The sequence below is a fragment of the Halyomorpha halys genome, unplaced genomic scaffold, assembly GCF_000696795.3.
Source record: "Halyomorpha halys isolate HHAL.00 unplaced genomic scaffold, Hhal_1.1 Scaffold200.1, whole genome shotgun sequence".
NCBI classification, from domain to species: domain Eukaryota; kingdom Metazoa; phylum Arthropoda; class Insecta; order Hemiptera; family Pentatomidae; genus Halyomorpha; species Halyomorpha halys.
The window spans coordinates 53,686-71,295 of record NW_027105652.1 but is presented as its reverse complement, the minus strand read 5'-3'; the positions used below and the strand labels follow the sequence as shown (position 1 = coordinate 71,295).

Genomic DNA, 17,610 nt, shown 5'->3' with positions numbered 1-17,610 from the left:
CTAAGCTTACCGAAATGTTTGAATGCTATGTTAGCCTGTTTTAACAGTGAATAAGGCGGAGCAAAATAGATTTTAAGTGGCCGCGAACATGTTCAAACAATAAATCCTCTAATCTGGAGGGCTTCATAAACAACTTAAGTTCCCAGGGCCTCCACTAAATTAAACAGTTATATCCATTTCATCTAAAGTGCACTATGTCGCTTAGACAAGTGTCTTGTTAACTTTTTGTATTCAGTATAGGCGAAATATTGGTTTAATTCATTGTTATAATCTTGTTTTTTTTTAAAAAAAAAGTATTATGTTTCTTAATAAACGACTATTTATTTCTTCTTTTTTTTCCATTGTTGTGACCCCCTTACTGGTTATTTCTGACATACGATAAGTTACCTACAGGTAAAACCCTATTCTAAGGAGGCGGTCACGTTTTCATTTCGTGGGACCGCCCCAGAAATAAAAGTCAACCTTCCCATATTTTTTATTAAGTTCAATAATTAATTTATAATATTAATCCCCACAGTAATTTAACTGCCTGCCAATATTATAATTTGTGATAATGGTGGTTAGAGATCTTGTATTAAATTTGAATATTTATTATTACCTGTGAAACTTACACTATTAAAGACAATGTTAGTAATTTTTCTCCCACCATTTCATCAGTGAACATAGCTTGCTAAAAACTAAATTATTAATATTTAATTTTTACCTTACATTCATTATCAAGAATGGTAAAGGGTACCTGTTTAAATCTGAGGACACTGGATAGTAATAACTAACTTTGACTTCATAATAACCTGAATAACTTAGTTGAGTTTGACAATTACATCAGGACAAATTAAAACATTAAAAGCTTAGGGGTATGAAGACCTTGTACTAACTTCAATGATTTATTGAATTGTGAACTCCAATACCGCAGTTATGTAACCACCTTGCAATATTTAAATTTGAAGAAAGGATGGTAAAGGATCTTGCATAAAAAATTAATGTTCAGGGTTGTACGTCGAACTTGCACCCTTTAAATGTATAATTGATAGTTGTTTTGTAAACATAACTATTAAAAAGTTATAATAATATTTTCGGCATTATTAATAATTTTCTAGATTCAAGATGCTTAAGAAATAAAGTAAATCTAAAATTTTACTCGGTCTTTGTCAGTAAAGATTTTACATTATTAGAACTCAAAATTATTCGCTAAAAATATAAACAAATGCAATTGAAAGAAAAAATATTATATAGAAAAAATTGTATTCTTTTATATAAATCTTACAAATATTAAGGGCTATAAATATAATTCTAGTTGTATAAATGTAAATGACCCAAGCTGTAACAGATATACAATTCATTGACCCAATATACACCGAATCGTGTGATGAATAAACATGAACATTTTTTATAATCTTTTTAATTAATTTTCAAACAGAACCGTAGAGAAATACACGTGGAATTTATTAAAACCTGGAAGTGTTTATATTTCTGGACTGGTAGGAGTTATGGGAGACACTCTGCAATCTCGGGAGTTCACCATGAATGGTGAAATCTTAAATCATCTGATTTCTCCGATTTATAAAGGAATACCTATGCTGTTGAATAAAAAGGATGGACGTCTGACGACGTTAAGTTTACTCAACCTTTAAAGAATATTCTGTAGTTGAATAAAAACCATTCAGTTGAATGAAAGGTCCTTCCTACTTTTTGTGATGCAAGAGACGGACTTCTGGTTAGTGCAGTCCTTGAAACAAGATCAATTTACCTTTAGCTATTGTTTGGAAAAGTAGTTTTTTAAGAACGCTGCTACTTCTTGATAATTTTGAACTAATTTATCTTTTTTTCATTTAAAGTTTGTGTGTGTTTATACTTTGTACTTTCATTAAATTTGAGGACCTAAGAAGATAGCAATAAACAAGACAAGAAATAATCAATTATTTAACTGTGATATATTTCAGAAAATAAACAATATTTTGTGTAGTTACGAAACAGTTAAAACCAGAGGTCAAAGTTATAAGTCAAATTTATTTATTGCTATCAACAACTGTACATTATAATGCATTTAGTAAATTTGTTCTCAGTTAAAATGGTAATTGGTAACAAAGGTTGTACCCATTGGTAGCACTCTAATGACGTTTTACATTAGCAGGTCTCATGGCCATCTTCTTTTCAGGCGCCTCGGAGGATTGTCAGGAATGGAAGAGGAAGCAAGGTTAGAAACTAGTGGGTTTGGGAGTTTATAATGGAAGGAATGATATCTGGTTCGGGCTAGATCGGTTACATATGGAACATTAAGGTCTTTATATATGATTTTATTTGTGACAAAGTAAGCAGCATTGAGGATTTTACGAAGGATTTTGGATTGTAAGGATTGAATACGAGAGGAATTCGAAGTTTTAGTGGAGCCCCAAAGCTCCATATTGGCCATTTAGAGTCATGTAGATCAGTCTTTTCTAATGAATTGGAAGTTTAGACCGTTTGTCCAGTAAGTGCTGTAATAGTCGAAATCTAACTGCAGTTTCCTTTCTTTTCAATCTTGTGTGAGGATTCCAGGTTAGTCGTTTGTCCCGATTTACTCCCAGGAAGCGGATCTGTTCGACAGGGGTAACACTAATATTATTAAAGTAGACTGTATGGCAGTTGGCAGATTTACGACGAAGGGTAAAAGTGATTTTTTGGTAAAAGTATTTTCACCAATTACGACCCCATTCTCCGAGGGCTGTGATATGGGATTGGAGAATTTGGGATGCAATTAAAGGGTTATTATTAACTGCGAGCACACATGTGTCATCGGGATACGTGGTGAGGATGGTATTAGGATTCGTTGGGATATCAGCAGTATAGCCGGGATAGAGGATTGGACTGGGGAACACCAGAGGACTGAAGTTTATTTTTTAAATTTTTCATTTGAACTTATACTTTTATTATGAACTTCAGTAAGTTTTTGTCTAATTTTAACTTTTTGATAGTGAAAAGGTTTTTGAGAAATACAAAAATGTATCGTAAGGTAAAACTTCCAATGTAAAATAATAATATATGGTTGCCTTGTATTTTTATATGTATACACTGAGTAGCAAATTCAAAACAAATTTTACTGATATAAAAGATGGTCCCACTCTTTCTCTCCTAGAACGGATTGATAGTGGAGAACTGTTTAAAGAACTATTCCAGTTATCAAGAGACTCGACGAAGAAAATTATGAATTTTTCCAGCTATTATATTTTATTTATTTTTAATACCATGTAAACAAGGACTTGTTCCATGTTTCTTAATATTATATAATTAAAAGTAAAGTTTAATGTTTACAATTTCTTGCTAACATGACCAATATTTCCGTAAAACGGTTATATATTTCATAAAACAGTGTGAAATTTAATAATTAATAATTACTACTTTATATAAAAAAAATTGCTGTTTTTTCCAAATAAACATTCCACACTAAAATTTCACCAAGTATTAATTTTATGAACAACATTTTTCTCAAAGAACTAAAGTTTAAAAGGTATGGAAAGGGGAAAATAAATTAAGTTTTTGATGCAAAAAGTTTGGTATTCTAACTTCCGATCTAGTTTGGGATACCGTTGAGCCGGAACCATTAACACTTAACATCTGTCGGTTACAAGGTGTTTCTAAATAAAACTACAAATAAAAAAGATATTAGCAAACAAAAAACTCAAAAATATATAAGTTCAGTATAACAATAGCCTAATACCAATTTTCATCAAAATTCGTCGTGTCATTCTACAATTCTGATGGCATTATCTTTTATGAGTAATAGCTAATACACCCCTAAATAAATATTACTAATATTGCATTGCGGGCTTAGGTACTTGTATCAAATTTCAACTTGAACGAATAATCGGAAATGAACTAAAAGACAATGGAAATCATGTGATTGACAGAACAATAATTCAATAAAAACGTCTAAAAATGAACAATATTAATAATCATGAGAGATATAAACACCTAATGAATCGTTTTGTTGTTGTTTTTTTGCCACTGAATATTTCCTCCTACTCATAAAAGAAAAACATGATACACGAAATTTTAAGCGTTCATCTTTTATGAATTTTATGCAAAATATTAACCTCTACAAAGTATTGGTTAAAAGATATCGAGGAAGAAATATTGTTGTTGAAAAAAAAATTCTGTTTTTTTAGTATTTGTACCCCGTGTGGATGTCCTTTGCGGTTGTGGAATAAAACTTTACGTACCGATGTTGTAATAAATTTTATCCTCTACAAGTAGAATAATTAAAGTTTTCCTCATACTATATGTACGAAGAAACCAGCCGAAGGGGGTACTGAGATATAGAGGACTTTCTCAGTAACCCTCCACTTCAACTTTTGAAGTGATCGGATTTCAGATTTTTTTCCTTGACACTTGTGTCTTCTTTACTATTATTTTGACTGACTACGAATTAAGAAGCGAGTCCCAAGATCTAAGAAACTCAGCCGAATCGTTTTACACAACCGACCCATCATAAGACCAACATAATATTCCATTGTGGTCAGGTTTAGGAATTAGTACATAAGTTCAGCTTGATCGGATAGTCGGTGTGAGCTAAAGTACGATTACAAGGTCACCATGACATTTATCTACCGACTGAGAAATCAATATAATTTTGAGTGATCCAATTAGAGACGCAGACATATATGATTGTTTAAAAACCATTAATTGTTGATGGTTGGATTAAGAAAAGTAATAAGCAGTTTATAACCAAGATACAGCACCAAGGAGCATGCCCAGAGAAGCGTTAATTTAACTGTTCATGCCTAAATTGAACTTAATCCAACAGATTATTGAATGCTGAAATGATTAAAAAAAAGTTTGAAATGCAAAACATTATCAAATTAATTTCAATATAAAAGGTTGAGGAGCTTCTTAGTACAATGTTCCACAAAAGTTGACCACAGCCGAATTATGTAATCAGTATTTAGGATTAATTAAAAACAAAACATTAAATAACACTTAACGAGTTTACAGGAATTTCTACAGTATTGGTGAGAGTTTTTTTTTAGAATAATTTTCATGGACATTTGTCAGTGTGTTAAATAGATTCAGTAAAATGAATTTAAAATATATAAAATTATCCCGATATTAAAATATAATTAAAAAAAAATTAGCAAGAGGTTCATTTCATACCACAGCTCATTTATGATACAATTAAACGAATTATTACCTCTTCCAATAATCCGGAATATAACCAATAAAGATAGCACAAAGGCAAAGGTAAATATTTACAGGTAGTCAACCATCTGAGAACAATAACGATCTCAAGGAAATCACCTAATCGAAATAATAAATAACAGCTGTTTGTAACAAATGATTACTGTAAAAGGTGGATATGATGCAGCAGATTATGGACCTTTTTTTTTTGTTAAATACCACTGTGTACATTGAAAAATCAAAATAAACTGAGCCGTTTCTCAGAAAATCAAATAAAATTTTTTTTTGTAAAAGTGACACTTCTGGTCAGACGATTTTATCGAAAACGTTTCTGCAATATCCAAGTCTTCGTTAAATATGTAATTTCGGTTTCATATAACTTTTCGTTTTTTGAGTTAGACTGATAACACACAAACACACATTGATTTACAGAGCACTTCCGTTGTTAAATTTTAACGATAAAGTTCCTGCAACATTCCATATATGTAGCTGCCCCAAATATGTAATATTAGTTTACAACTTTTTGTTTTTGAAATAAGCTGTATTTTGTATACACAATGATATGATCGCAATACATCTCCTTATTCCATTATATATAAGTAAAAGTCGTATGTTAACAGAGCATTAAAGCCACGATAAGGTCTGCACAATAATAAGTTACGAAAAGAAAAATGACTCAGTTCTAAGCCTATAAAGTTTTAAAATCTTGAATCTGATGGGGATTCTACCTATTCATTCTTAAGTACTCAATGTTATTGAGAATACGGGCAGATTTAATGAGCCTGTAAATATTTGACAATACTCTAACTGAGGCCCTATACGCCTACTCAACTAATTTTGATTTTTATATATTTATTTAAATTAATAACTTTATAAAAAAAATAACTAGTACAATGACAAACAATAACACGATACAGTTAAGGAGAAACTAACCATTGGTAGAACTCCAGAGAAATGAAGTTGAAGGTATGGAGGCCATCTTCTTTTCAGACGCCTAAGAGAATTTTCGACTTAAAGGTAATGAAGTGGGTGGTCAGAAACTAGTGGATAGGCCGATCAGGGTGTTTATCGTGGATGGATTGATATTTGGTTCTGGCCATATTGGTATTATATACATTAAGGTGATTATGGGTGAGTTTTTTTGTGACAGAGTAAGAAGTATGGATTTTAGGAAGGATTTGGTAATGTAAGGATTGGATACGAGAGGAATTCGATGGCTTAGTGGAGCCCCCAAGCTCAACTCCATCAGACCAAATTGGCCTTATGATCACATAATTGACTCTTTTGTAATTAATAGGAAGTTTAGACCGTTTTCTAGTAAGTGTTGTAATTGTCGTAATCGACAAACAGTTTTCTGTCTTTTTAGTCTTCTATGGCGATCACAAGTTTATCATTGATAGCGAATTTGTTTGGCAGGGATAAGTGGGATAAATAAAATAAATATAAATTAATAATTTTACTGTCCGCCATTTTGTATCATAATCACGGAGCAGTTTAATGTAACTAAATTTACTCAATATGAATAATTAGTTTAACCATCCGACAAACGGACAAATATAGTGTTTTTGGTCCTTTGGTTTAAAGGTGGCGAATGGCTGGTTGATATATCTTAAATCATTTCCAGGAGTCTATGTAACACGGGGGAAAAAATAAATTATCGGAATCAATTAAACCGTTTTCTCGTAACAGGTAGGATGAAAAAGTCTAACTGAGAGATATCAAAGTTGAACCATCAACTGTTTCAAAAATAGGGATGCCACCAGGAAACACAGGTTTTTGAATCTTAAATTTTTCTAAAATTTAGGTTGTCTAAATTGCTGATTGTTTTAGAACTACTTATAAGTGAGCCTTTTTGTTGAAACGACAATTAAATGCATAAAATCATTCTTCTAATTTTATTATGGATTCTATAACAATTGAGCATTGTATAAATTGTTAATAATAAGCTATTATTTTGATAATAAACCACTTTATTATGTTGTTGTTTTTTTAGTGGGATTTATTTTTAATTATTAATTATCAATCAAATTGATTCAGAAAAAAAATCACTGTTTTATTTTTCTTGGGGTTTTAGATTAACAATATATATTAATCAGTATTACTATATTTTTTTTTAAAACATACATCACTGTTAAAACTATTTGAACTAATAGGCAGTTTTTCTTATCTTGGACAAAATTCATTTTTTGTATTGAATTTTTTAAAAAATAATTTGGATTCAAATTCTAAAAATTACCTTATTTTTTATTTAATGTGATTTATAACTGTGCAAATAATAAATAGAATAAGTAAATATGTTGTATGTTTCATTTACACTTGAAAATCTTGTCAAGGAACCACCCATTGGTGGTACTTCAAGCATTAATTTAAATTAGAAGGTCCCGTGGCCTTCTTCTTTGCAGATTAAGAAGAGAGATTAAGAATTAATGGGTTAGGAGTTTGGAATGAAAACACGTATATCTGTTTTGGGCCAAATCTGCAACGAATGGGATTTTAAGGTCTTTGTGGATGAGTTTATTTGTAAGGTAATAAGGAGCATCAAGGATTTTACGTAGGATTTTGGATTGGATGCGGGAGGAATTTGATGGTTTGGTAGAGCCCCAGAGCTCAATTCCATGTGCCCAAATTGGTCTGATTATCGTAGTGTATAATATTTTTTAGTAGTGAATGGGAAGTTTAGAGCGTTTGTCAAGAAGTAGCAATCGAAATCTACGAGCAGTTTCTTGTCGTTTCGGTCTTGTATGGATATGGTAAATATGGAGTCCTAAGTATCGAATCTGTTCTACAGGCGTTGCCTTATTTTTAATTTCCAGAAACGTTTTTGGATTTTCAATTTTTTCCCCTTTTAAGCAGTTGCTTTTGAGTGCACTTTATCAACTATTTTCGTCAGATAAAAGGTCAGTCTGTTATTTGTTCAGTATATTTAGCACTTCGGCACATATTACATTTAAATTGTGTGTGACCTTGCTGTAATTTAGTGCATTATTTTGGTTTTCAGATATCGCAATGACTTCTAAAAGCATGGATATTGGAATAATTTGGATTTATTAGAGTAATAACGCTAAATAAAACTAACCATACTAATTCAAAAATACGTAATCATGATTAATCAAACATCTTAGTTGAAAATCGTGAAATATGCTTTTTGTCCTAGCAATTTTTATTGATTGCCGATAATGGGTCCAGTTCTAATCGTGGAAACGAATTGTCAAAATTATAAGTTAAAAAATGGATGATGTAATACGCTAAAAAAAAAAAAATAATGAATGAAAAAGTAAGGACAATTTTTTATTGTAACCTATAGACATCAATAATTACACAATTCTTTAATGACAGTAAATTGAAAAGACGCCAATGCCGACGATTACCACTAGCGTCCTAGTTCCATTGAATGAACATTTTCAAGACCCGTCTAATACCATAGGAGTCTAAAAAAGTTCCATTTTTATTTATCGTTTTTTATTACATATTTCTAACTTGTGTTTTCACTTTAATAGTTACTATTCAGTAAAAAAAAAAAAAGATAAAAAGAAAACGACTTGATTACTGCATTTAAACGCCTTAAAAATAGAACAAAAAATGTTCCCAACAAAATTATCTATCCCGAACGTGTCTAACGGTTGCTTTTTGTTCAATTACGAGTTAGTGTATACCTACCTACATATTATGGAATTCCTGAGGTGAAACACTTATACCTGAGAAGTTAAAGGTAAATAATTATGGTGGATTTTATAATATGAATTTTAGATAAATAGATATACTGAATTAAGTATACTTAATTACGATACGAAAGGTATACTAACTACTTCTATATATTTTTAATAATAATTTTGATTAATTGAAATTAACGTTGTTGTATAATGATTGTATGTTCACAGTAAGGAACTAATAATGGAGTCAATAAGTATATTATATATTAAATGTCTTAATATATTATTAGATTATATTATATATAACAACAAATTTTTGGATAGATGATTATATAAATGTGGCAGCAATAATTAAAGTGGTGTAATTAGATTTAAAAGATCTGCTGAATGAGACAGATGTTTTAGTGATTTTATAAAATATATTTTTATTTTTTTAAATAAAAAAAACACAGAATTGAACCAATTTAAACTCGTAGAATAAAGGCTAAAATATGAGTAAGAAGAAAAAAAGTCAGTCATAATAAACCCTTGGTAATTTTAAAAGCAGTCCAGATTGGACTTGAGCTATTTACACTCAAACCGAATCAAATGGCCAGTTTTATTACAAAGAAAAATTTAAAAAAAACAAAAAAAACAATTATAGCTTACTCATTTAAATAAGCGATCTTTGATAAACTCGCCGAGTTATTTATTGTATTGGTGCAATGATTATTAATGATTTCATAATTGTTATTAATTTAAAAGTCGTTAAATAAATTTTGAGTCTCAAAATCATACATAAAATCTATTAGTTAAAGTGGAATTATAAATTTATTTAAATTAGGATTTTTTTTAAGTTAAATTTTAAGATATCATATATTCGACTCTTTATAGATACATATATTTTTCAAAAGTAAATTCTACTTTAATTACTACTTACTTTTAAATAATTAATAGCTAAAACTCTTCAGAACTTAAATAAAATTCTTAATATGTTCAATTTTCAGTAAATATGAGTGGATGAAAATCCAACGGGCCAAGTTTACCTGTGCCTTAACCAAATTTACGCTTCATAATTAACAAAATTGTTAAATTATAAATATTTAACTATTAATTATTGATAATTTCACAATTTTATCTAACCTTGAGCTTAAATTTGTTTCAGCCGCAGCTAAAAAGAAAAAAAAACCTTATTCGCAAAATTATCATATTATTTATACTCTTTGGTTTCTAACCCACTCATATCAGTTGGTGACAAATAGTACGATAATTCTAGACATGTTAACACGCCTCTAGAGAATAATAAACGGCGAATCAGTGATAAGAACTCGCGTGATGTTTTAATTCCCTTTTCAAATGTTCTCTTCATTAAGTCGATGTATAAACATATTTTCAGCACAATAAATAATAAACATATATACCATCCGACTGTGAAGTCTGACCCAAATAAGTTTTATCATTCTAATTTGCATCGTAATGAGTTTACCAACATTGCAAAAGCGACTCAGATAAAACCGGAAGACTTAAAAAAAGAAAGCTCTATGGTCTTTAAGTCTCTTTTATTCCCTCCAGAAATTTAATAATAATACAACTCAGTTTTTTACCTGAGGTTTACAATCTTTGAAAAATATTTGTGGTCAATATTGGAGAAAAAATAAATTACGAATCGAATCAAATTAAATCCATCTAAGCATAGATTATTATTTTTATTTTTTTAGATTTAGTGTTTTCTGATATCAATTTTTTTTTTTTTAAATATTACTGGTGTAAATTTTAAAACATAATGAATAGACGTCCGTCATAATGTCGCACAGAGGTTCTGATAGTAAGCCGACAGTGTCTGTAAAGGATTTGGATTCTTACCAACTTAGTCTTATCAAGGTATTGTGAATCTGAAGTTACACTAATTTAATATGTATCATTTTAAAGGAAAATTAGTTTAGAAATGAGGAGTATATGAACAAAAATTAATATATTATTTAATTTTGGTAAATTGTATATATATAAACCATTACCAACATAGTCTGTCAAGCTTTTATAGTTAATTTAACAAAATGTTTCTTTGAACAACCTATTTGACAAGAGGAAATTCACATTTTGATATGAACTGAATAAGTTTCACATATAGAATTTTAATTTTTAAAAAAATATCCTTCATTTTTTAGAACTGGGTACTTTTGATTAAAAAAAACTTTTAAATAATATTCTTTTGTTAAAAAAAAAATGACAGATAAAATAGCTAGCAGCTGGTTCACAGTTTATATCTATTTAAATAATGTATGTGCATATTAATCATTGAGCTGTTTGACATAATTCATTTCTAAATAACGAGTGTTACGCCTACAAAACAAAGTTCCTTACCTTGACTCTACAGACGTCCCCAACGAGACTGTTTCACTACTTCTCTCTCAATCCCCTCCACTAAGAATCCCACCACAGCTTGGAACGAAGACTGACTGACCGACGGCCTTGTCAAGGCGAGAACGGTATGGAAGAGGTGAATAACAAATAAATGTCAACAAACAACGGGTGGTGATACGGAGCAAGATCATGAAACCAGTGGAACCGGCAAAGCAGTATATTAAAGTCTCATAAAAATTATTTAATTACAATTATTTAAAAATGAGATTTTAATAAAAGCCAATCCATCCGTTCAGAGTTCCAAACGGCGCCGCCGTTATTGTGTTGGGCGTACGTACTGCCAACACAAAATAATTTACCTCACATATGAATAGTGTTTCTCATATTAATTTGCCAACACCTACTGGAATATTCCTGCATACTGTCTGAAAGCTGATAGCTTCGCGACAAAGTAACAACTAGAATTCGTAAATTACCCAATTAAATTTTAAAAAGTTACCAATAGTCCAAGAACCCGCGAAAAAAAAGTCATTTCACAATAAATTTTTTAATACTGTAATGAAAACTATATGTAGTTGATAGTCAAAATTGGGGGCTCTGCAAAGAAAATAAAAATGGTAGTGTTCCAAACCGCTAAAAAAAAGTTTTTGAGTTCTTATAAGTTAAATCAAATCGCTAGTTATTTTCTGTCATAAAATGGTTCAATTTTCACCTAGGATATATAATGGGTAAACGACATGCACTTGAAAAGTAAATCTTAAGGTATTTAAGGCCTGCTTAAGTTCACTTTATTGTAGAAAAACCTAACATTTTCGCTCAATATTTCATTCAGTACCCATTAATCTAAAAACTACCCAACAACATTAAAAACCGGAATACAAGATCATTTAGACCAGAGTAAATGTGTTAAAATATGATCCCTATTATAGCTGTTTCCTTCCCGTAGTTTCCTAGATATAGTTTTTAGAAAAGCTACATTTTTTATATATTGTTGTATTATGGCTATATTATTTTACATTTTACTTCTAATAATAACATAGACAGGCCAATAATTTTTAAAATGGCGGAAATTCGCGGAAACATGGCCTAAGCAGTGAGGCAGAAGGAACTTTGTCTTGGCATTTTGAACAGGACCTGTGGCTCAAGCTCTACTGCGCTGCGTTAGAAGAATAAAGATAAAAAAATAAGAAAAATGGAGTGAAAAACAAAAAAAACACTTTTAGTATATATATAAGTTAAGTATCGGCTTATAAACATATATATATATGTTTCGCCTCACATTGCAGGGCATCATCAGGGCTAAAAAGATACAAAAACAGCTAAGAACATTACAACAATAAGATACAGTCCATACAAAAAGTACAGGAGACGTACTTCTACTTTACGTCTCCTGTACTTTTTTAACTGTATATTCTACGTAATTTTTAATTTTTATTCTTACGATTGTTACAATTTTTTATTCTTATCATTGTTTATTCTATATTAATGCTATTTTATATCTTCTTTCCTTTTATTTAAATATAATTTTCTTATCACTTAATTTTTACATAATATGTATTCTACCTTAATTTACCTAATTGTATCTTATTGTTGTAATGTTCTTAGTTGTTTTTGTATCTTTTTAGCCCTGATGAAGCCCTGCAAAGTGGGGCGAAACGTGGGACATTAAATAGTTAAAAACTATTTGTTATTTTTTGGCAACTCTGACCATCTTCTTATATAAAAAAAATTTTTGTTTTCATTTTTACTAATAACTTAAAAATAATAAATCATTAGAGAACTCCTTGTTTGGCGTTCTAGTCCGAACATTGAAAAATGAATGCTATACAACATAGAATACGAAATAAACAACGAACGAGCAACAAGCAATGACACCAAACGCGATATACCGAAGACAGAATGTCGAAAAACGGACAGAAGTTCATGAGAGTCCCGCGAAACACAAATGCCAAAGAACGAATGCTGGAATAGTAAAACTGCGTCATAAAAAAACAAATTTGGAGCGGTGCGCGCTTTACCTACATTTACTTACAACCGCCACTACTTTCCCGTACAACCACAACAAAATAAAAATTAGCTCAGAATTACTCTTAAATTGATACTCAAATCCACAAACTCACAAGATTACGTATAAGACAAGTATAGGCGATATCATCAATACTAAATTAAAATATATACAATTAAACTAGAGTAAGTAACATATAATGTGGGTTCTGATTTTTTGTTTCGCTGCTCCGCGGGGTTGACGGCACGTATAGCAAACGATAATAAGGGGTAAACACGAGATTCGTTCTTAGCCATATTTAAAATACCTTACATCTTGTTCGGTATCAATAATAATATCAGTAATACCTAACATCTTGTTCGGTATCAATAATAATATCAATAATACCTTACATCTTATCAATAATAATATCAGTAATACCTTACATCTTGTTCGGTATCAATAATAATATCAGTAATACCTAACATCTTGTTCGGTATCAATAATAATATCAATAATACCTTACATCTTGTTCGGTATCAATAATAATATCAGTAATACCTTACATCTTGTTCGGTATCAATAATAATATCAGTAATACCTTACACCTTGTTTGGTATCAATAATAATATCAGTAATACCGTACATCTTGTTCGCTTTTAGGCTCACACAGAATAAATGTGTGCCATAGTGGATGGGTTCACGTCCATATAATGCCTTATCTTAAACTCTGGAGGCCATTACATATGAAGCTCCAATTTACAAAGAATCAATGCTCAGGAGAAGGAATATCTTAGTTTACCACTGTGGTTCATTGAATCACAGTTCGTTTTTGACTGTTCCCTATTAAGTAGTACTAGTATGTATCCTGTATATTGTATGCTCCCTTCTAGTATACTAGTACCTCTGCGAGAACTCTCGCATTAGATATGTTTCCTTCATATCTTAAATGCAATCGAAATATAAGCAATATCAAGCTCATTCTTATAAACGATATAACATTGTCAAAAAATTCCACTTAACATACACAATTCGTAAAGCTGCATATTTTATAATGACTATCTCTATAACAATTTACCTAGTAAGTGATCCTGTTGTCCAATTCGGAAATATAACTTCAGCTTTACAGTTAAGATTCAGCTATTCTTGAACTTTTTTGTTTAATTGTTCTGAACATTCTTTGAATACCACTGTGTAATTTCAGCCATAAAAACCATCAATTGGTTAAGTCATTAGTTCAAAATATAGTTCTATAAGCACAAACGGACAGACTAAACATATTTGATTGCCCAAGAGGCAGGAATTATATCAGGTACGTATTATTTACTACGAATTATTTTTCGATACTATAATGACACTTATAGTATTAGAGTGGTGATATAATAAAAATTTGTCTTTGCATGTTTTCAATTCATCGCTGCGCCGTATAAATACTATTTTTTTGTAAACTTCTGGATTATATTCAGGCATTCTAAACAAAAAAGAATTGCCACCAGTGTAAAAGACCGATATGTCCCAGTCATACGGTTTTCACATGCACCAGTTGTGCACAAGAGATTTCTTCAGACTGAGCATTTTTTAAAAAGATTTGTGTTATGCTCTTATAATATATGTCTGTATTTTGATTCTTTTTATCACTTTGTCTCAAAATACTATTTTATGTTCGTTTATTTACTATATTATAATTACGTTGTTTTTTGAATTTTTTAAAACTAGTTTGCTCTTGTATCAAAATAAATTTTTGTTTATACTTTTTTTGTTACGCTTAAATTTTATATTTTAAAAAATACGTTCAAGAGCTTTAAATAAGAATTGTGAGAAAAAGTCTCACGAGCGGCTATCTGTGTTAAAATCGACCTAGCGATTGATGACCAGTTAATACTTCATTGGTCACAATGCTCACTCCTGAGAGCCCTAAAAGGGATCCATTTTCTACCTTGATGCTTCTCCTTTATGCCAAGAAGGATTTGGTTTAGGAAAGGATTTTGAGTAACAAGCTCCAGTGGAGGGAACTTGAAAACTCACTTATAGAATGTAACTAGTAAATATAGGCCTGACCTTCATCTGAAAGGATCAGATCAGGGGTTTGCTTATTTCTTTTCAGCTAGCAAGTGATCTAGTTAACACAGCAATAATAAATAATAGTGTAAGTATGAACATTTATTTTTTATTGGAAGATTATTGATTGACCGTGTGTATAGATGAAAGGAATATGGTCCGGGTGCGGTCAAAAAAACTCAAATAGTATAATTCTACTATTTGAGTTTTTTTGACTGCACCCGGACCATATTCCTTTCATTTATTTTTTATATTTAATTTGTACTAAGGATATTCATGGTAGATATTTATCTGCTTACACACCAATATTTACCACTGACAATTGCATTAATATTCAATTGTCTACATAAAAGTTTAAAATTTTGTATGTTTGGAAAAAATACAAAAGATAGTTTCTGATCCTTAGAAGTTGAAGCTTCCTTGTAAATGATGATCAAATTTAGTAAAAGGTAATGATAAAATTTCTTCAAAAAATATAGGTATGTAATTATATTGTGTGCTTATATGCTTATCAATTTTTTTTTTTTTTATCTAAACCAGGTAGTGTAGTCTTATTAGCCTGTGAAAACTAGCAAGGAATAAGTTCAAGAGACTCCTGTCCTTAGACATGAATGAACAATATGATTTGTAAAGATAATATAAGTTAAACAGATTCTTTTTTAACTTGAACATTTTATTTCCACCTGTAATTTAAATAGAATATGCTATAATTTGATGTTATAGTGATACTAACATGATAAGGGCTGATGTAACCAGGTACAATCTCCATAAATGCTTCTTTCTACTAACAATAGTAGATCCCTCTTTCAGCTCCCATTCTGCCTTCGCCAAGTAATGTCTGAAATTTTGGTTGTTGTTATCATATCTAGCACTCATTTGTTATTGTGTTCTCCAAGTTAAAGGTACTGGCTATGAGACTGAAGATTTTTTATAGGAATTATTTATCAACTATTAATAATCATAAAACCGGTTCAATTATTGAATTGGATTAATAATAGGATACATATGAGATATATGTCTGTTAAATATTCCAAACTACTGAGGGCCCATTTAAACAATGCTAGAGCAGAATTTAAATTCAAAGATATTCATATGGTGATGTCCAGTAAAAATAGCACGAAAATATCCCGAAGCCTGGATAATACACCCAGAAACTCTCCAGCAAAACAAAATCCAAGAAAATCACTAAGAAACACACCTGAGACACCAGGTAGTTCAATTGATGAAATGAACTCCCAACCTGGCCCTTCTAATTCAAGCGCAACCGAGGAATCGCCATTTTTCACGCCAAATCCATACGACGTATTAGGAAATTTACCAGTAGACAACATGGAAGCGAACCAGACCCCCAGAGAACCCAAGCCACCGCCACTATTTATCAAAAACATCAACAATTTTCATGTTTTTTCCCAACAAATTAATAATATAGTTAACCCAGGTACATATGTTTGTCAAAGTCCCATCAATGATACAAAATTAATGCCAGATACCGTAGACACATACAGGAAAATAATAAAATATTTATCTTAAATTATAATATTTCAAAATTTTTTGAAACAAGGTAATTATTTATTAAATAAATCAAAAATTAGAATCCAATTCTGTCTCAACACTTTTATTTTTCACTAGTCCAACGTTTCGGCCATTCTAGCCATCTTCAGGGACATCTTCAATACAATCTCTTCCTCACATTAATTTAAAATTTCTTTTGCAGGCTATTCTGCCCAGGTCATTTTCTTTATAATAAGTTCAAAACCTATTTATTTAAAATTTAAAATCATTAACATTTAATTTTCCTCTATAAGATTATCAACAATTAAATACACCACCATTTAACAAACCATTTATTGGATTAATAATAGGATACATATGAGATACATGTCTGTTAAATACTCCAAACTACTGAGGGCCCATTTAAACAATGCTAGAGTAGAATTTAAATTCAAAGATAAATTTGTTTTAATGATACTTCCTTGTAAACAAAACATTATAACCATCATAAAGAATTATTTAAAGGTAATCAACGAATATGATGTAACAGGAAAAAACCACCATGAAATATCCTTCTTTTAGAAGATATGAGATTGTTAGATTACTAACAAAAATCAGTCTATCACAATTATACTTTGATAACTATAAATGTGAACAAAAACAATATCTAGATGTCTACTTCTGAAATATAAAATATTAAGTGACTAGGTCATGAGAATAATCTTATTAAGACCATAGAATCAAAATGCAGCCACTAATTTCTGATATTTCTAATTGGTACTAAGCTCTAAGCTCTAAGATACGCTGATTCACAATCATTAATTAGGTATAGTAGACCTATAGGTAAAAAATTTCTTTCTGGTTTTAATGTTATCCTAAATGCAATAGATTAATTAAATTTTCCATGTTATGCCAATAAAAACTAAAAATAATTAC

General features: G+C 30.3%; 1 protein-coding gene across 1 annotated transcript in view; it reads right to left on the bottom strand.

Annotated features, from left to right (window-relative positions):
- Nucleotides 1-11,232, bottom strand: part of LOC106679411 (peptide transporter family 1) — a 104,141-nt gene extending 92,909 nt beyond the window's left edge. The window contains exon 1 of the mRNA XM_014418558.3: nt 11,142-11,232. The gene's annotated coding sequence lies outside the window, so the exon portion shown is untranslated. The remainder of the gene's footprint in view (nt 1-11,141) is intronic.
- Nucleotides 11,233-17,610: the final 6,378 nt, after the last annotated feature.